Source organism: Cervus elaphus, chromosome 26, assembly GCF_910594005.1.
Source record: "Cervus elaphus chromosome 26, mCerEla1.1, whole genome shotgun sequence".
NCBI lineage: Eukaryota > Metazoa > Chordata > Mammalia > Artiodactyla > Cervidae > Cervus > Cervus elaphus.
In genome coordinates, this window is record NC_057840.1 from 26,797,629 (window position 1) to 26,814,599 (window position 16,971).

Consider the following 16,971-nt stretch of genomic DNA (forward strand, 5'->3'; position numbering starts at 1 on the left):
CTGAATGGTTAGACACTTTGTTCTCATTTACCATCATTCAACAGATTTTTAAATACCTTCAGTTTATCCAGAGGAAAATTAAGTAACAAGCTGCACAATTTAGAATCATGAATAAAACATAGAATTTCAGAAACTCAAATCTTGTGACCTGGACTAGGAATACAAAAATTTTTCCACGTTTTCTGTTACTGTATAAGGAAGTAAGCATTTGCCTGGTTAAAACAAAAATTACCAAACCCTAAAACCAGTATTGTTTAGGTTTCTGACTTTAAAAATCTGTTTGACAGAGCAGGCTTTACTATACTGACATCTTAACAGTAACCAAAGTCCTATTCCCACTAAATTTTGGCTTGGCAGCCCCAAAATTTGCTAAAAGCCTAAACTCTTCCTGGTTAAGAATTCTGTACCTTAAGAGCATTCGGAAGTAACACAGTGCAACAAAGAAGCTGTATTAAGCAAGCCCTTCAAATTGCTATTCTTATCACAGAAACCAAGCCTTCTGCAAAATGAGAATGAGGAGAGTTACTAATTTACTCAGGGGCTTCCCAGGTGGTGCAGTAGTAAAGAATCTGCCTGCCAATGCAGAAGACACAGTTTCAACCCCTGGGTCGGGAAAATGTTCCTTGTAGCAGGGGACCCCAACCACCCTCCCCCCATCCCCGGGCCACACGGCAGGAGGTGTGTGGAGGGCAGGCAAGTGAGCGAAGCTTCGTCTGTATTTATAGCTGCTCGCCATCACTAGCATTACCGCCTAAGCCCTGCATCCTGTCAGATGAGTACCAGCACTGAATTCTCACAGGAGCTCAAACCCTACTGCTCTTGAATCATCCTGAAACCACCACCCCCTGCCCTCAGTCTGTAAACACTGTCTTCCACCAAACCAGTCCCTGGAGCCCAAAGGGTTGGACACTGCCGCCTGATACCTTAGATCTGAATCTGACACTATACAGTACATAATATCTCACTAAAAGTAAAACCTGATGTTCTCACATTACCGCAGACTGCAACAAGCACACAATCATTAGAACAGTAAACCAAAGGATCTGGTTTCAAACTATAAATGACAACATTTTCTAATCTTCTCATCTTTCTCATCAGGATAGTTCTGCTGATGTGGTGAGGTTCAGTTCGAGAGCATCCCAGACCTCTTTCACAGGTTTTGAGGGCCTCAAATTATGAGCATCAGAATTTCACATAAAGCTTAATATGTGTCTTGAGAGATCATTCCAATAATTTTGAAATCAAACCACATAGAAAATACTTGACTCAACTTACCCAGTGGCTAAATGTTAAAGAATCGGTCAAAGAGTGTTCCAAACAAATCAATTCACTTAATTTTTCAAGTAGATTCGATTACTGTTGTCTTTTAAAAACTTCAAAGACTCCACCTATTGAGGAAAGAGAAAAAAAACACAACAAAGGATAGCATTTAAACCAGAGGAGCATTATATGATCTATATATTAGTAACATGGAAATCAAAGCAAGATGATTATTATTATATATTCTAAGTTACTGTGCTACTTGAAACTGTAAGGCAACAAAAGCATCTGGCAACTAGATTAAATTTTCCAGTTTCAAAATAAAAAGAACGTTCAGGCACAGAAAAAGCAATAAAATAACAATGTGTGAGAGCAGAAGAGTTTATTTTCATTACTGATTGGCACACGGGAGTGATGACTATATAATGTCAGTTAGGGTATGTAAAATTAGAGATGAGGAAAAGATGTAACTGCCTACTTCGGAATTCTATTCATTGATTCTTATTAATTTACTGATGCAATGAAAATGTGGAGGTTGCAGTTCTTTAGAGCAGGTAAGTCCTACTTATAGGCAATCTCTCTTGAGGAATATAAATGAATACCCAGATAGATCATTTGGGAGAATCCACTAGCATAAATTTAAAAATCATTCTTAGACTGTTATACCTTGTCTCCCACAGAAAGTGTTTACTAAAGACCCATAAATAGTTTAATTATGGTTCATAAGTAATACCAGTTAATTCTGTTCATCTTATCCATAGATGTGTATTTTCTGAAGCTCAATATTAACTTGCTATTTTAGCGTCAAGAGAAACTTTGAGAGAAGGCAAAGCTATATCTCAACTGACGAGAACCTAAGATAAATGGGAATCTGGGAGGCTGGGCAGAAGAGTGAGAAAATTGGACAGCTTCTAGCTACTTCTGAATCAGGTCCCCCCAGGGTAGATTAAGTAACTTTAAAGCTCTAGGACATAAGACACAACTATATTCTAGTGAAAGTTAAAACCTACTGCAAGGTCATAAATATATAATTATAATGCAATTTGGAATTAACCACATACTGTCCCTCTCCGAGTCCCACTGCACATATTGTTAACAGAAAAATTGAGTTACCTCAGTTGTTAAAAAAAAAAAAAAGGTTTAAATAGATTTGTTACCCACTATTTGAAGGTAGATGCTCCAACAAAACAAAACAAAATTGTTCCTGCTAATGGAGAAGACAAATAGTAATAATAATACTAAGTAGAAATCCCCAGTAGCCATGGGAAATATGTTTTCACTTCCAAGACAACCAATGTCTAGATGCTAGTCTTGCTGCTATTCAAGAAATAGTCATCTAGGAAACTCATTTGGATATGGTCCTCATCAATGGTGATAAATAGCCTTAATTATTATTCTAGGGTTCTTGCCATAACCATGACAAGATAAATGTCAAATAGTTTGGTTATTTTAATTACACTGGACCAACAAATAGAGTACCTAAACAATGAAATGCAAAATGGTACAATGCACATAATTTTCACATTGAGTATCTAAGAGCTGTGAAATATTTTGGTACTTTTCCAGGCCCTTTATGAAACAGTTAGTTACAAAGGTGCTTTTAAACAATGTTCAGCAGCTAGCTTCCTATCATCTCTGAGTCCTTACACAATGGTTTTGTGCTATCATACGGACTAAACAGTGTGATTTAGGTTAGTCACTTTCTAGGAAAAACCTAGGGCACTGCCCATCATGATACAGAATGACTTGAAGATCCTAAAAATCCTTTCCTCATTGGTGCTTCAATGCATAATGTGAAACTGACCTGTACAACTGTCTAGATTTACCATCGCTCTGTTCATTATTTAGATGAAATATTGTTTTCTTAAATTATGTATAGTTCTTGCTTCACTTCTTGCATCATTTCGTGGTTGGCCACCAAGCCAGTATCTTACTTAGGTTTTTTGCTCACAATATAGCAAGTATGCTCTAGTTTCAAACTAACTAGGACTATCTGAGTGGTCAGTGATTTTGAATGATTTAGGAATTTTTCAGCATGAGTGCTCCCTATCAAGCTTCAAAAGCAGTAAGTACAAAATATATTAATTATATGTATGGATGATTTAGTTAAATGATTGCTGTAATTTACACAGAAGGTACAGATATGTTGCCTGTGTAACAAGTGAGCCCCATGTTTGCAAACCACGATACAATATTCCTTAGAAATGTTCATTTCCTTAGAAATGACTAACAAATGAGAGATGATGGTTGATTCCCTATAATTCTTACAGCATGTGGTAGTACCTACCTAAAATAATTTTGTAACCTGATGAAAACAGTTGAATCTACACCTCCTTACACTCATTTTGTTTTTATACCCTGCCTTACCACACTAAGAAAAAAGGAAAACAAGACCAAAAATAAAAAAACGACCCCACCTCAGTCAGAGGTATTTGGGCTCCATCAGAAAATCTAAATACATTTGAACTTTGTATTTCTGTCAAGTATGTGGTCTAAACAATAGAGTAATTTATCATTAGCTAATATTTGATTGTGCCTGTCACCAACTGGCCTAGTTTAGTCATTTTTGTGTAATAAATCCACATACCTACAATGCTGGATCAGAGCAACTTTCTCTGGCTGAATGGTTCCCCATGTAACAGGCAGGAACCATGCTCCCTGAATTGACAAGGCTACTCCAAGGACAGTTCAGCTGTCCAAACTGTTGCCACAGTGAACACAGTAAACTACTCTCTCAGGAGCACGGAAAACTACCCTTGAGGAGAATGAAGGGCACCTTGGAGTAAGTTTGTGAACTGTAATGTCTTCATAGCCCTGCACTATGGATTGGTGGTCCTGGAGCATCCTCCTTGCGTTGAGGATGAGGCTGAGGCCCAGAAGGCTGCAGACACTTGCCCTGGGCCACAGCCGGTAGGGAGGTCTCCTGACTACTCTTCCACCATTTTCCCCTTTCCTTCACAGAGCTTCTTTGCCTTCCATAAGCAAAAGTTCAATAATCTTGACCAGGAGCTTACTGAGCACCAATGACATTAAAGACGCTTCTCAATTTAGGAAGGGAAGACAGTGGGTGCAAAGTGAGTGAGAACAGGCCCACAAATACCACAGGTGTCACACCACCCTCTTGAGCATAGTTATAGTCAAACTACTTCTTTGAAAACTTAATAAAAAACTGGCCAAGAAGAACAGAGAGACTGAGAATACGTTGAGACTCTTGCATACCCAAGATATTTGGGCATATTCTGGCAGAGCTCCAAAATAACATTTAGAAAGCAGCGTCCTGACAGCCAGGGTTATTAACACAGCTGCCTTACTGGGTCATAAATATTATTTTTCCTTATAAATACATAACAGCATTGAAGATGTTTTTAACCAGAGAAATACCCTTAATCCTACCACACAAACACAATCATATTCATTTAAAAAAAAAAAATCTAATCTAGTATTTATTTGCCCCCATGCAACCCGCTTCAGTATTCTCGCCTGGGAAATCCCATTGACAGAGGAGCCTGGCGGGCTACTGTCCATCGGGTCCCAAAAGAATTGAACAGGACTTAGCACCTAAACAATAACGACAAAGCATATTTTCACGAAGATGCTCTCAAAACACTCTCGTGCACCTCATGCATAATTACGCATTCTATTTTTCATTTAACATTTCATAAACATATTCTTTATTTCCACGTAAGTCACAAAGTTCACATTTTCATCAGCCATATAATGTTCCATCAGTTCAGTTCAGTTCAGTCGCTCATTCGTGACTGACTCTTTGTGACCCCATGGACTGCAGCACGCCAGGCTTTCCTGTCTCATCACCAACTCCCGGATCTTGCTCAAACTCATGTCTATCGAGTCAGACATGACATCAGGGTTTGCATACTTACTTAGCCATTTCCTTAATCATTCCTATATGTGGGAGTATTTCAAATATTCTCATTTGCTTTTTTAAAAAATTTTTATTTATTTTTTAACCCCAAAAACATTTTGTATTGAGGTATAGCCAATTAATGATGCTGTGATAGTTTCAGGTGACAGAAGGGACTCGGCCATACATATATCTCATTTACTTTTAACACTAGAAACACAATGTTTTCCTTATAATATTAGCAAAATATGATTATTAAATCAAAGGGTATGAATGGCACCCCACTCCAGTACTCTTGCCTGGAAAATCCGATGGACAGAGGAGCCTGGTGGGCTGCGGTCCATGGGGTCGCTAAGAGTCGGACATGACTGAGCGACTTCACTTTCACTTTTCACTTTCATGCATTGGAGAAGGAAATGGCAACCCACTCCACTGTTCTTGCCTGGAGAATCCCAGGGACGGGGGAGCCTGGTGGGCTGCCATCTGTGGGATCGCACAGAGTCGGACACGACTGAAGTGACTTAGCATGAATATTTTATGGTCTTCAAAAAAAAGCCACATGGATGTGAAGAGATTGAAATGACCTATAAAGTCACCAGCAACATATGAGCATTCCTCTTTCACCAAACTTCCTCACCATGGCATGTGATTAAATTTTTTTGATTTATTTAATATAAAATGGCATTTCAGAGTTACCTTTCTATTTTAATGGCAATCATAATTCATCTCATATTTTAAGATAATTTTACTGTTTCAACTTTAATATAAAATTTAATATAATTCTATTCATATAATTTGATTATTTTTAAGTTCTAATTTTTGCATGAATTTAAATGGCCTTCAGTATAATAAATACATTAATTTTCTACAAATTGTCCTATAAGTTTATTTTTGGATATTCACTAGTTAATATGTCTGGCGTGTATTTGGATTCTCAGTGTGAGGTATATATTCAAAGATTTTTGACAAATCCTGGGCTCCCACAATCCTGCTTACTAAGGTTGGTATGTTATATTTTATGTATAGATTGTATTATTATGGCTTCATTTCTGGCTTCCTCTATCTGTTACCTTGATCTACATATTTAAAAGGGAATGTTTGTTCAGACCTAGCAAGTGTTATGTGATTGGCATTGAGTAATATAGTTTTCATGTGCATTATTACATGAACTTGTGTGTGTGTGCATTAGGTAATTTTAATTATTGTTACTGTTTCATAGTATGTTTGAATATACAGTAGGCCTAGATTCTATTCCCTAGTCTCCTTTTTTCAAATATGACTTGATATTTCCTTGTGTGAACACATATAGTTAAGAAATCCTCACCTATTTTCCTAGATTATATTCTTTTAGTGCATTTTCCACCCTCCATATTCAGCCATACCCAAACAATTCTCATTAACAGTCTGAAAAGAATTGTGTTGAATCACAAATATAAACATCTGTTCAATATTTTGTTTTCTCATGTGAAAAAAAACATAGTATATTATATGCACCTCTCTACCTACTACCTTTCAACCTTTATATTCAATAAGCATTTACATGTCTTTTCCTGTTGTGTCTTTCCTCATTTCCACTTCACTTGCTTGGAAATATTTCATTCTCAAGTCCAGCTACTAAGCGGCATTAATTCCTCACAAAGTCCCCTGAATAATACCCTGTACGTGCAGGTGAACACTGATGAAATACAAGACAAGTATTTTAAGTCCTATCTCAAATAAAACATCTTAATTGTCTCAACAAAAATGAAAATAGCCTGTCTGTAAACGAGACAAGCACCACAAAATAACAGCTCCAGCCACCACTTTATTTTCTTTGCATATTTACAGGACAAAGCCCTGAGTTCATCTAAAATGAAGCTGAATGACTGAGGTTACCAAATACCCTCCTCTTGTCCCGCCACCTTGACCAATATCTCTGATTTCTGTTCTCTGTGAAATAGGTTTGGTTTAAAACAGAGAGGGGGAAAAAAAAAAACAAGGGAAATGTAAATGACTTAAATTAAATAAAATATTTTAAATGTAAACTTGACTGAGAATAGTCCCTATATCGTTACATTAATACATCATAATTAAATCCACACACTATCTTCCTTGACTTAACAAACCTAGATCTTCTTGAAAAGTCTTATGTATTATGAAATTTAGAACTGTAGATACTATGGTGAAAAAGGAGGAGAAGGACGGACAGAAGGAATGGGAGGGGAGAAGGCAGAAACATCTGTCTTGTGAAGGTAGGCAAATAAGGACAGAAGCCATCTTCCATCCACACTTAGAAAGTCACACTTTGTGTCAGATTGAGTGAAAGCATGAATGATGTGCTTCTCCACTTTCCTGAAGAAAAAACACATAGAAAATGTGGCAAATATTTAATCTGAGCCTTGTTTCCTGAAAGACTGCAAGATGCCCACAAATTTTCTTTCCCAGAGTTCAAAATAGCAAGCTGAGTGGGTGTAAGCACTTCAAGTGCAAAGTAAAAAAAAAAAAAAAAGGTAACTAAGGAAAAGGAAGTCATACTTCTTGCTCCTCAGTTTGAGAATTTTAAAAGAGGTCCTTTAAAGGAATTTTAATGATTTGGATCTAGCATCTGCCTGGAATCAGAACACAAATACTGTCCTGAACACGTAAACGGAGCCCTTCGGCCACTTTTAAATGCTACAGTTTCCATGTAAAGACCATATTTACAACCTCATTGTTACAGTAAGAGTGTGCAGTTTCTATTCAGTTACAACCAGATACCTAAATACAACAGTGACAGAAAGGGAAAGTTAGTTGAAGGACCATGGGGGACGCTGCCACACCCAGAAAGAGGGACCTTCTTCAACAGGGCTATGAACACTTGACGGTGCATATGAATCACCAGGGGAGCTTGTTAAAATGCAGACCCTGATTCTACAGGTCTCCAACTTTCTTAAAGTTCCCAGGAGATGCTGATACACTTGCCTGAGGTCCATACTTTAAGAAGCAAGGCTCTAGTCAATCACAATGGCTTAGTGACTGCCAGACAACAGAAATAATAATCAACAACTACAAATGTTTGCAGGGCACCTAACAATGGGACGTGTTAGAGGAGATAACCAACTGCATACGATGAGCCCTGAGCTAACCCATAAGAAAGAAAGTGAAGTTGCTCAGTCGTGTCCGACTCTTTGCGACCCCATGGACTCCTCTGTCCATGGGATTTTCCAGGCAAGAGTACTGGAGTGGGTTGCCATTTCCTTCTCCAGGGGATCTTCCCAACCCAAGGATCAATCCCAGGTCTCCCACATTGTAGGCAGACGCTTTACCGTCTGAGCCACCAGGAAAGTTCTATACGAAACCCGTAAGAAACGATTTTTTAAAAAATTAAGTGATAAATGCTAAAGAGTGTGGTAATGATTCTAGAATAACAGGAACTGAAAACAGGAAGAGATCAGACAGGGCTGGAATAGTGGCAAGGGGTTTCAAAGAGCCAGGTAGACTCGGTCGAGCCTGCGGTTGGGAGGATGTGGATAGAGAAAAAGTCGGGGACCAGAAAAGGAAATTCTAGAAGGGAGCTATGTGCCTGGACTTCCCATAAGAGAAAACTACATCACTTGCTTTCCAGCTGTAAATATCATCATTAGAAATTTTAACCAGAATTCATTTTCAACCAAGTTTAGGGAACTTCTGACTTTGTTTAAAATGTGTACACTTGGGACTTACAATGCTGTTTTGGGACAGTAAAGCAACAGGAAATCTTGTTGTAGTCTTAAATTTTCTTCATTGGCAATATCATGTGTCATTAATGACATTTGATAGGTGTAAGCCTGGTAGCACAAAGGTACCATTTTTGTATATATATTTGGGCTTCCCTGGTAGCTCACATGGTAAGAATCTGACCATAATGCAGAAGACCCAGGTATGATCACTGGGTTGGAAGGATCCCCGGGAGAAGGGAATGGCAACTCACTCCAGTGTTCTTGCCTGGAGAATTCCATGGACAGAGGCACCTGGTGGGCTACAGTCCATGGGGTCACAAAGAGTCAGACACAACTGAGTGACTAAACACATACTTGTGTAATGTATGCCTTTGATTAATCTATGTCTTTAATAATGAAAGATTTTAACAGCATTAGGATAGAAGTTTTCACTGTAATAGAATTAATAGTTTTCTGTTATTCAGAGTGTTTCCTGTTATTCAGAGTCTACTTTTATTATAAAAATAAACACTTTTTTCTCCTAGAAGATACTTTTGGATGGCACATACCCACACAACACCCCCACTTCCAGCAATATTCTTCCTTTTTCTCCCACACTGGCTGACAATGGGAAGAAAACATACCCAGAAACAGAATGAAATTATTAATGAATTATATCTGAGGGCTCTGGGTTTTTCCAAAAAAATCTCCTTAAAGAGATTTTCTCACCAACCCCCAGTAGGTCGAATATATTGATCCAACAGAAAAGGAACAGAGGATTACAAAGGTCAGTATAAACATGGAAATTTGAACTCTACACTTTTTTTACTGAAGAAAATTGTAGGGAGACAAGGGTACCTGTAAGCTGTAGGAGGGAAGAAAGCATTTGAAAGAGAAGCAGAGTGTGTTTTAGCCCCAAGGCAGGCCAACACTCTCATCAAGTTCCAGTTCTGTCTTTGGCACTATCAACCTTATTGTGCATGCATGCTAAGTCGATTCAGTTGAGTCCGACTCTTTGCAAGGCTATATAGACTGTAACCTGCCAGGCTCTTCTGTCCATGGGGATTCTCCAGGCAAGAATACTGGAGTGAGTTGCCATGCACTCCTCCAGGGAATATTCCCAACCCAAGGATCGAACCTGCATCTCTTACATCTCTTGCATTGGCAGGCAGGTTGTTTACCACTAGCGGGATGGGAAGCCCTTCAACCTTATCACCTTATCATAAAGAGTAAGAAAAGATAGGTGGGCTACTTGCAAATACTACACTTCATGTGAACATTAAAAGCTGTGACTGTGGTTTAATTACAACTACTGTGCCTATATGTTTCTGTCCTATAAAACTTCCCTGTGCTTGCTGGAAGATGAAATTTAGGTAATGGATTATGGCAAAACTCTCCAAGTTCAAAGTCTATAAACTTGAACATGATAAGATATATTCATCACTACTGCTGTGCTAAATAAGGCCCTGGATTTGATGCCTGAATCAGGAAGATGCCCTGGAGGAGGGCATGGCAACTGAATCTAGTATTCTTGCTGGAGAATCCCATGGACCTGGTGGGCTACAGTCCACAGGGTCGCAAAGAGTCAGACATGACTGAGCATCTGAGCGTGCACACACACACACACACACACACACACACACACACGTTCAGGATGCACCAGTGGTTACCTAATCCCCCACCCTAACCCACATATGCATACACTCATAAGGACAAAAAAACAGAGATTACTATGAGACTGTTAACCATGAATGGCTGCAAAACATTAAGTACAAGGCAAACGGACATGCCCTAATAAGATCACGAGGTTTATCTTCTACAAATCTCTTCCTCTTTCTATTCTGAACCCTTTCAGGTGTCCTCCCCTAACTAGGTCAGGGATCGTGAAAGCAGCACTCCCCATCTACTGCAAAAAAAAAAAAGAGCTAATAATCTTTTTCATACTTGGCTGCTGAAAATGTAATACATTCTCATTAGAAAAAGAATTTATGAAAACAAACAAAAGTACTTGGAACAGGACAAAACTTATTACAAACAAATAAATAATGGCTGGCGATGAGGTTTATTTCGGGAATGCATTTTACTAGAATAAAAGTAAGAAACCCCCCCGTTCTTTGGGAGATGCTGTTACTAATACCGTGAAGACCCTGTACGAGGTACCATGTCCTCTAAACCACCACAAGACATGGTCTGCTTTCAGTTGTGTTCAATTCTCTTTGAATCGAACTGGCCCTTCTGAAGACAGTTCCTCAGTGAGACATCTCCTCTCCCTCTCCTTCGCTCTCTTCCCTACCCCCCGCTTTCTGGTGTGGATCTGGCCTTTTGCTTAGTCATAAGACACAGCCCCACGTTTTCTTCTCTCATATCTCTCCCTATAATGCTCTGTGTTGATGCGTCCACCCACTTTTAGAAACACCCACCCATATTTATCAGCGGTTTTAAGAGTTCACTTTACAGCAGCACAGACTTCTAACTGCAAGCCTGCGACCACTGTGGAAAAGATTCGGGGAACAAGAGATTTCCCAAGCTGGAACTGATGTCGTCCCTAAGCGGGCTGCCAGGCCTAGATCAAATGAAGGTCGACGCACAGTCCCCAGAGGAGGCTGTTCAACTCGTCGGGTCGGTTCCCCTGAGCCTTGCCAAGGAGGCCCTGCAGACTGACAGCCGATCTGGCAGAGCTGGTGTCTTCCCCTGGGCGGGCAGAGAAGCCCCCCCCAAGGACGGGCAGAGGCAGAGCCCAGCTGAGCAGCTGGGGGCAGCCACTTGGGGCAACACCAAGGCAGTCCCCTCTGCCTCCGGAGGCTTAGAAACCCCTGGTGATGACTTGGGCTGTCGACATGTGTGCTGTGAGACACAGGTCGTCCCTCCTGGCACTGTGGGTGCATGAAGCCCAAGCCGGGGCAGCAACAACAGCCTGGCCTGAGGACAGCCTGCTCCTTACATCAAAGCTGGACGCCCTGGGAGGCTGGCGAGCAGCCAAAGACGCAAAGAGCAGCAGGGGAGTGTGTTGCCTTAGGATAATAGCAAACTGGGACAGGGTAGAGTCTGTGAATTCTAAGCACCAGGGAGGTCTGCTCAGAGATTTTACCCTCTCCTGTCAGGGATGTGATTTAATTTCCTTTGAAGAGAAAAAAAAAAAAAAAAGGAAAGGGAGAAAAGAAAAGAATATACATTCCCAAACCTTCTGTCTGCAAAAGCAGACACCACAATGCAAGTTAATGCACTCTGGTCCTTTTCAGCTTGCAGCCACTGTCTAAAACAATAGGGCTAAGTGAGATGTGACATTCTCCCGTCCATCGTAACAGGGCATTAAGTCTAAGGGGTAATTAAGATCATTGAAATGCAAACATCACTGTTCCATTGCTAATATCCTCCCAGATATTTCCCATCAATTCTGTTTAATTAGAGGAGCACCGCATGTTAATTATAACCTGACGGTTTTATTTATTTGACAGGACACAGCATAGAGTCTCATTTTGAGTAAGTAGAACGAGAACTTACAGTGAGGCTTCAAACTCTGTCACAAAGATGACTCAGCTCTCAGTCCTAGAATGTTCTACCCAGAAAAGCTGACCCAGCTTGCTCCATGGTGGCTCAATGGTAAAGAATCTGCCTGCTAATGCAGGAGACATAAGAGACATGGGTTCAATTCCTGGGTCGGGAAGATTCCCCTGGTGGAGGGCCTGGCAACCCACTCCAGAATTATTGCCTGGAGAATCCCATGGACAGAGGAGCCTGGCAGGCTACAGTCCATGGGGTCACAAAGAGTCGGACACGACTGAAATGACTTAGCACGCATGCACGCACACTCAACAAAAATGGGAGTTCATTCAGGAATTAATTATCTTCTCTCCTCCTCACTTTATTGCATAGATTTTTGCATAAAAACATATAGAAAACAAAGTAAGAAAGAAAACTCTGGAAGGGAGTAAAGAAAAATCAATCCATTACTCTCCCTTTTGTAATCTTAAAATGTGATTCCTCAGAACCAGGATAGATGCTGTGAATGAACCGAAGCCCTTTCAAGGAAACATGGCACCTGTGGGCCAAAGAGTGACTGGGTGTCTCTGTGAGAACCCGCACTGCATAAATGCTCCTTAGAACACACAGGGCCTTGTGAGTGTTCCTCCAGAGGAAATGAATACGAGTTGAGGTCACTCAACCCTAATCCACCCTGTACATCAGGGTGATCCTTCCAGCCACACACGCTCCACTAAGGCGGTAGTTCGTCAGGGCCCAGCGAGTCACCCCTAGTGGCATGCTGGGGGTGGAATAACTTCCAACTCCTTGCTCATCCAGTGTGGGGAAGGCCAAGGTACAGAGTTTTACTTGATTGCATAAAATGCAGAGCTATTTTCAGCTTCTGAATCATCGCTCTGGCTCTTTTACCAGTCCTAAAGCCATAGTACAACCCTATTCAATTTTAACTTATTTGAACATAAGCAAACCCTTCAACTTAATCCTGAGGAATTTCAAAAAAAGATGAAACTGTGGAATGGAAGGGGGAAAAAAACAACCAAAAGAGTTTTACAAATATTTGCAATTTAAAATGGTAACCATTGGGATGCAGTGGTTCCTTTTTATTATCTTGGAACTCAATATACAAACTCTGGACAATTAACACTTAGCAGGACTTGGGTGCCTGAGGACACAAAGCAATTTTGTTTTAGTTACACTTCTAAGACTTCGAAGAGAAACATTAAATAATGGAGATTTTTTAAAAACTGCTAACTGATATAGGAAGAACCTTAGCTATTTCTGTAATAATTCCACTGGGATTTGTGCTGGATATTATAAAAACAGGATGTTTTGTTTGTTGTTCCTCATAAAAGACTACCAAACCAGTTATAAAGCTACAAAAGACAACAAAAAGACAAATCTATGTGAAGTATTTATGAAGCCAGATGGAATTTTTATTCGTGTATTTTAAATTTTTGCTGAATGTGGGATGACCTCTGGAGACATATTTCTTGTTTTTATGAATGCCAAAAGGGAAATAGTTACATAACATAATTCTGCAGTGGTCCAGTATCAGAGTGCAGAGAACTTAATCTTAAATACAGGACAGTTAGAGATGAGTCTTCAATGCTAGGACCTCTTGGTTTTAAAATGAACATGGATTAACCCATTAATACCTGTCCCATTTAGATAGAAGTTGATCCCAGTAATACAAAGATTCCAATAGCAAACTTTGTTTTTCTAATACTCCTTCAAGGCAATGTGATAAAGCTACTGGTATCAAAGGATAATATTAGTGTATTTAGAGATGATTTTAAATGGGTATGACTAGCACACCCAGATACACAATCTTATCTGTGTGTATGAGGGGAAAGAAGGAGGATGGAGCAGGGGTAGCTGTTGTCGTTCAGTCGCTAAGTCGTGTCCAACTCTTTTGCAACCACATGGAGGTAGCTGCCAGGCTCCTCTGTCCATGGGATTCCCCAGGCAAGAACACTGGAGGGGGTTGCCATTTACTTCTCCAAGGGATCTTCCCAACCCAGGGGTGGAACGGGAGTTTCCTGCATTGCAGGCAGATTCTTTACCGCTGAGCCACCAGGGAAGCCGGAGCAGGGGTCATCACTCTAAATTAAATCATGATTTTTCACTACTTCTGCCTAAGTAAACAGAAGCCTACATATCATCCCCTTATCCTGACCCACATAGCTCCACTTAGGAATGAAGAGTAAGTGGAGAGGAAGTGCATCTAGGAAACAATTACACCTAAATGTTCTCCAGGCAGACAGTTGAGTTCTGCACTGTTCATTCAGAAGCCTTTTGAAATAGCTGGAAAACCCACTCAAAAAACTACACCTGCTTCCAGGACTCTATGGATGAGTCTCCATTCAAGCCAAGTCCAAATACCTGGTTGACCATGAGTGTAGGAAGGAAATAAAGGCCTCTGTTCTCCTCCTTTAGTTCTAGGAGCTACAGCTGATCAACAAGGTTTTATTTTCCATAAAACTATAAGGAAATATCTTTTTAATATCCAACCACTTACAAACCATTCTGCCTGGTGACATAAAAACTGTTTCCTATTTCAGTATCTAGAATTTGCAGTTTCTGTCACCTGCTAACATACTCAGCAACCATTTTCTCAGTGGCTGTCACACACCGGGGGCTGTGCTACATCCAAAGGTCCACACATGTGTTTTCTGGCCTCAACAAATACCTGATGTGCAGGTAGGAGGGAAAGTGCCATAGTCCAGGTTACAACGGCACCCACAGGAGAGTGAGGCGCCGGAGTCAAAGAAGGGCTTAGACAGAAGACACTTGAAATGGCCTGCAGTAATAGCAGAAGCTTGTCAGGCGGACAAATAGAAAACCAAGTTTGGGAGGAAACAGTATATTTGGTTTTAGAACAAACTAGGTTTGAGGTTTTGAGGTGCCTTAGGAATAATCAGATAGGGACTTTCTTGGTAGCCCAGTGGTTAAAATCCCACACTTCCAATGCAAGGGGCGCAGGTGTGATCTCTGATCAGGGAACTAAGATCCCACATGCCACACGGAGTGGCCAGAAAGAAGAAAAAGAATTTTCAGATAGACATGTCCAAGCAGACAGCAGGACATATAGATATAAAATCCACAAGAATACAGGAGCTGAAACCCGGCTTGGAAGACCATTAGCATCATCGGTATCTAGGGTAACATGAAGCCATGGGCCTTGTCAAAGATTTGGGAAGCTATAAAGACAAGAGGCCTTGGGGCTGTACTTTGGGGAGAGCCACAAAGACTAGGGAGTAGGGAAAGGGGATGAGGACAGAGGTGGGCATCAGGTCAGCAGCATCACAGAGCCAAGTGGAGAAACAATTAAATGACAAACAGTGCCAAATACAAATCAAAAATAGAACAAATAAGTGAAAGAGTTCACAGAATTTCAAAATTAAGAGGTTATTGAGATTCCTTTCTAAAGTAGGTAGTCAAAACTGTGATGCAGGTGAGAGACAGGTAACTTGGGAGGTAGAAAATCCTTTAGGATTATTGGTTTCAGTTTGCTTGTTTGTTTACTTCCAAAATGTAACATATTTGAACATGCTTAATTTTTCAAGTTGGGAGATCTATTTAAAAGCCATAGCCCTGAAAAGAAAAAGTGTTCTAACAAGATTTTACTGAATTACACTTCAGCCACAGTGGAGAGACAGTTAAAACTTGACCATGGGAAAGTAAAATTTCAAATTCTCAACAATTAACTAATGACTTATAATATTCTGGGGAACCAAAAGGAATCAGTAAGAAATTACACAAAACTGGAGACATTTTAAAAGTAAAACCACTAAAAGGCAAAGGTAAACTTTGGTCATAGGATTTTTAAAGCTGAACAAAACTTTACAGATCGGCTATCCACTTAAATCCCTTATTTTAAAACAGATTTTTAACTCCATGCAATAATACCAACTTCCACTGGGAAATATCAAAACCATATTTAAAGTACGCAAGATGAAAGAAATTGGTCATGACAAAAAGGAGGCAATTCCTAAACCTGGCAGTTTTAGGATTTAAAGTTGCCAGTGAGTGTACCAGAAGGATTTCTGAAAGGATCCTCTCAAGGGTCCACTGGCATCCCATACTCCTAGCACCTCATGACTAACTCATCCTGCTCAGACTGAGGTCATGCCCCTCAGGGGTTGGTCCTCACCCTGAAAGTTACTACATGACCAAGAAATCCTGAAAAGAGTAAACAAGAACTTATACCAAGGTAAAAAACAGGAGTGTCCATGTGATGATTTGTGTTGTGGCATGACCGTAACTGAAAACCCAGTTTCATTCATGTGATGAAAAAAGTCAGGAAAGAAAATTTCTTTAGAACTTTGGAAATGACTTATAAAGTCAATTTCTGGGAAACATAAAAAAAATAATAGAAGCGCTTTTGTACTTCTTTTATAAGTTTAATTTATAGCTTTCCAACTCCCTTGGTTTAAAATGTTTTAAATAAGAGATGAGAAAAAAAAAATCACCCAGAGGATGCATCTTTATCAGGCCTGAAATAAATAAGGCCTGATAATAGGATTTAGGCTCCCAGCAAAGACTGGGATCCACCTGCCCTCAGTTTGGCAAGATTTAGGATTGTGGTTCTTTCACATGGAAGCACACACATACACTGAGCATTATCTTATGTCTTTTTTTTCTTTCTTTTTTTTTTTTTTTTTTACCTTTTTTCTTTATACGATGTAGCAGACAGTTTTGGCAGTCTAGACT

General features: G+C 40.0%; 1 protein-coding gene across 5 annotated transcripts in view; it reads right to left on the reverse strand.

The window, feature by feature from the left end:
* Positions 1-16,971, reverse strand: part of HIVEP2 (HIVEP zinc finger 2) — a 206,146-nt gene that overhangs the window by 89,894 nt on the left and 99,281 nt on the right. For all 5 annotated transcript variants that reach the window (XM_043888406.1, XM_043888403.1, XM_043888404.1 and 2 more), the window contains one exon: positions 1,276-1,388. The gene's annotated coding sequence lies outside the window, so the exon portion shown is untranslated. The remainder of the gene's footprint in view (positions 1-1,275; positions 1,389-16,971) is intronic.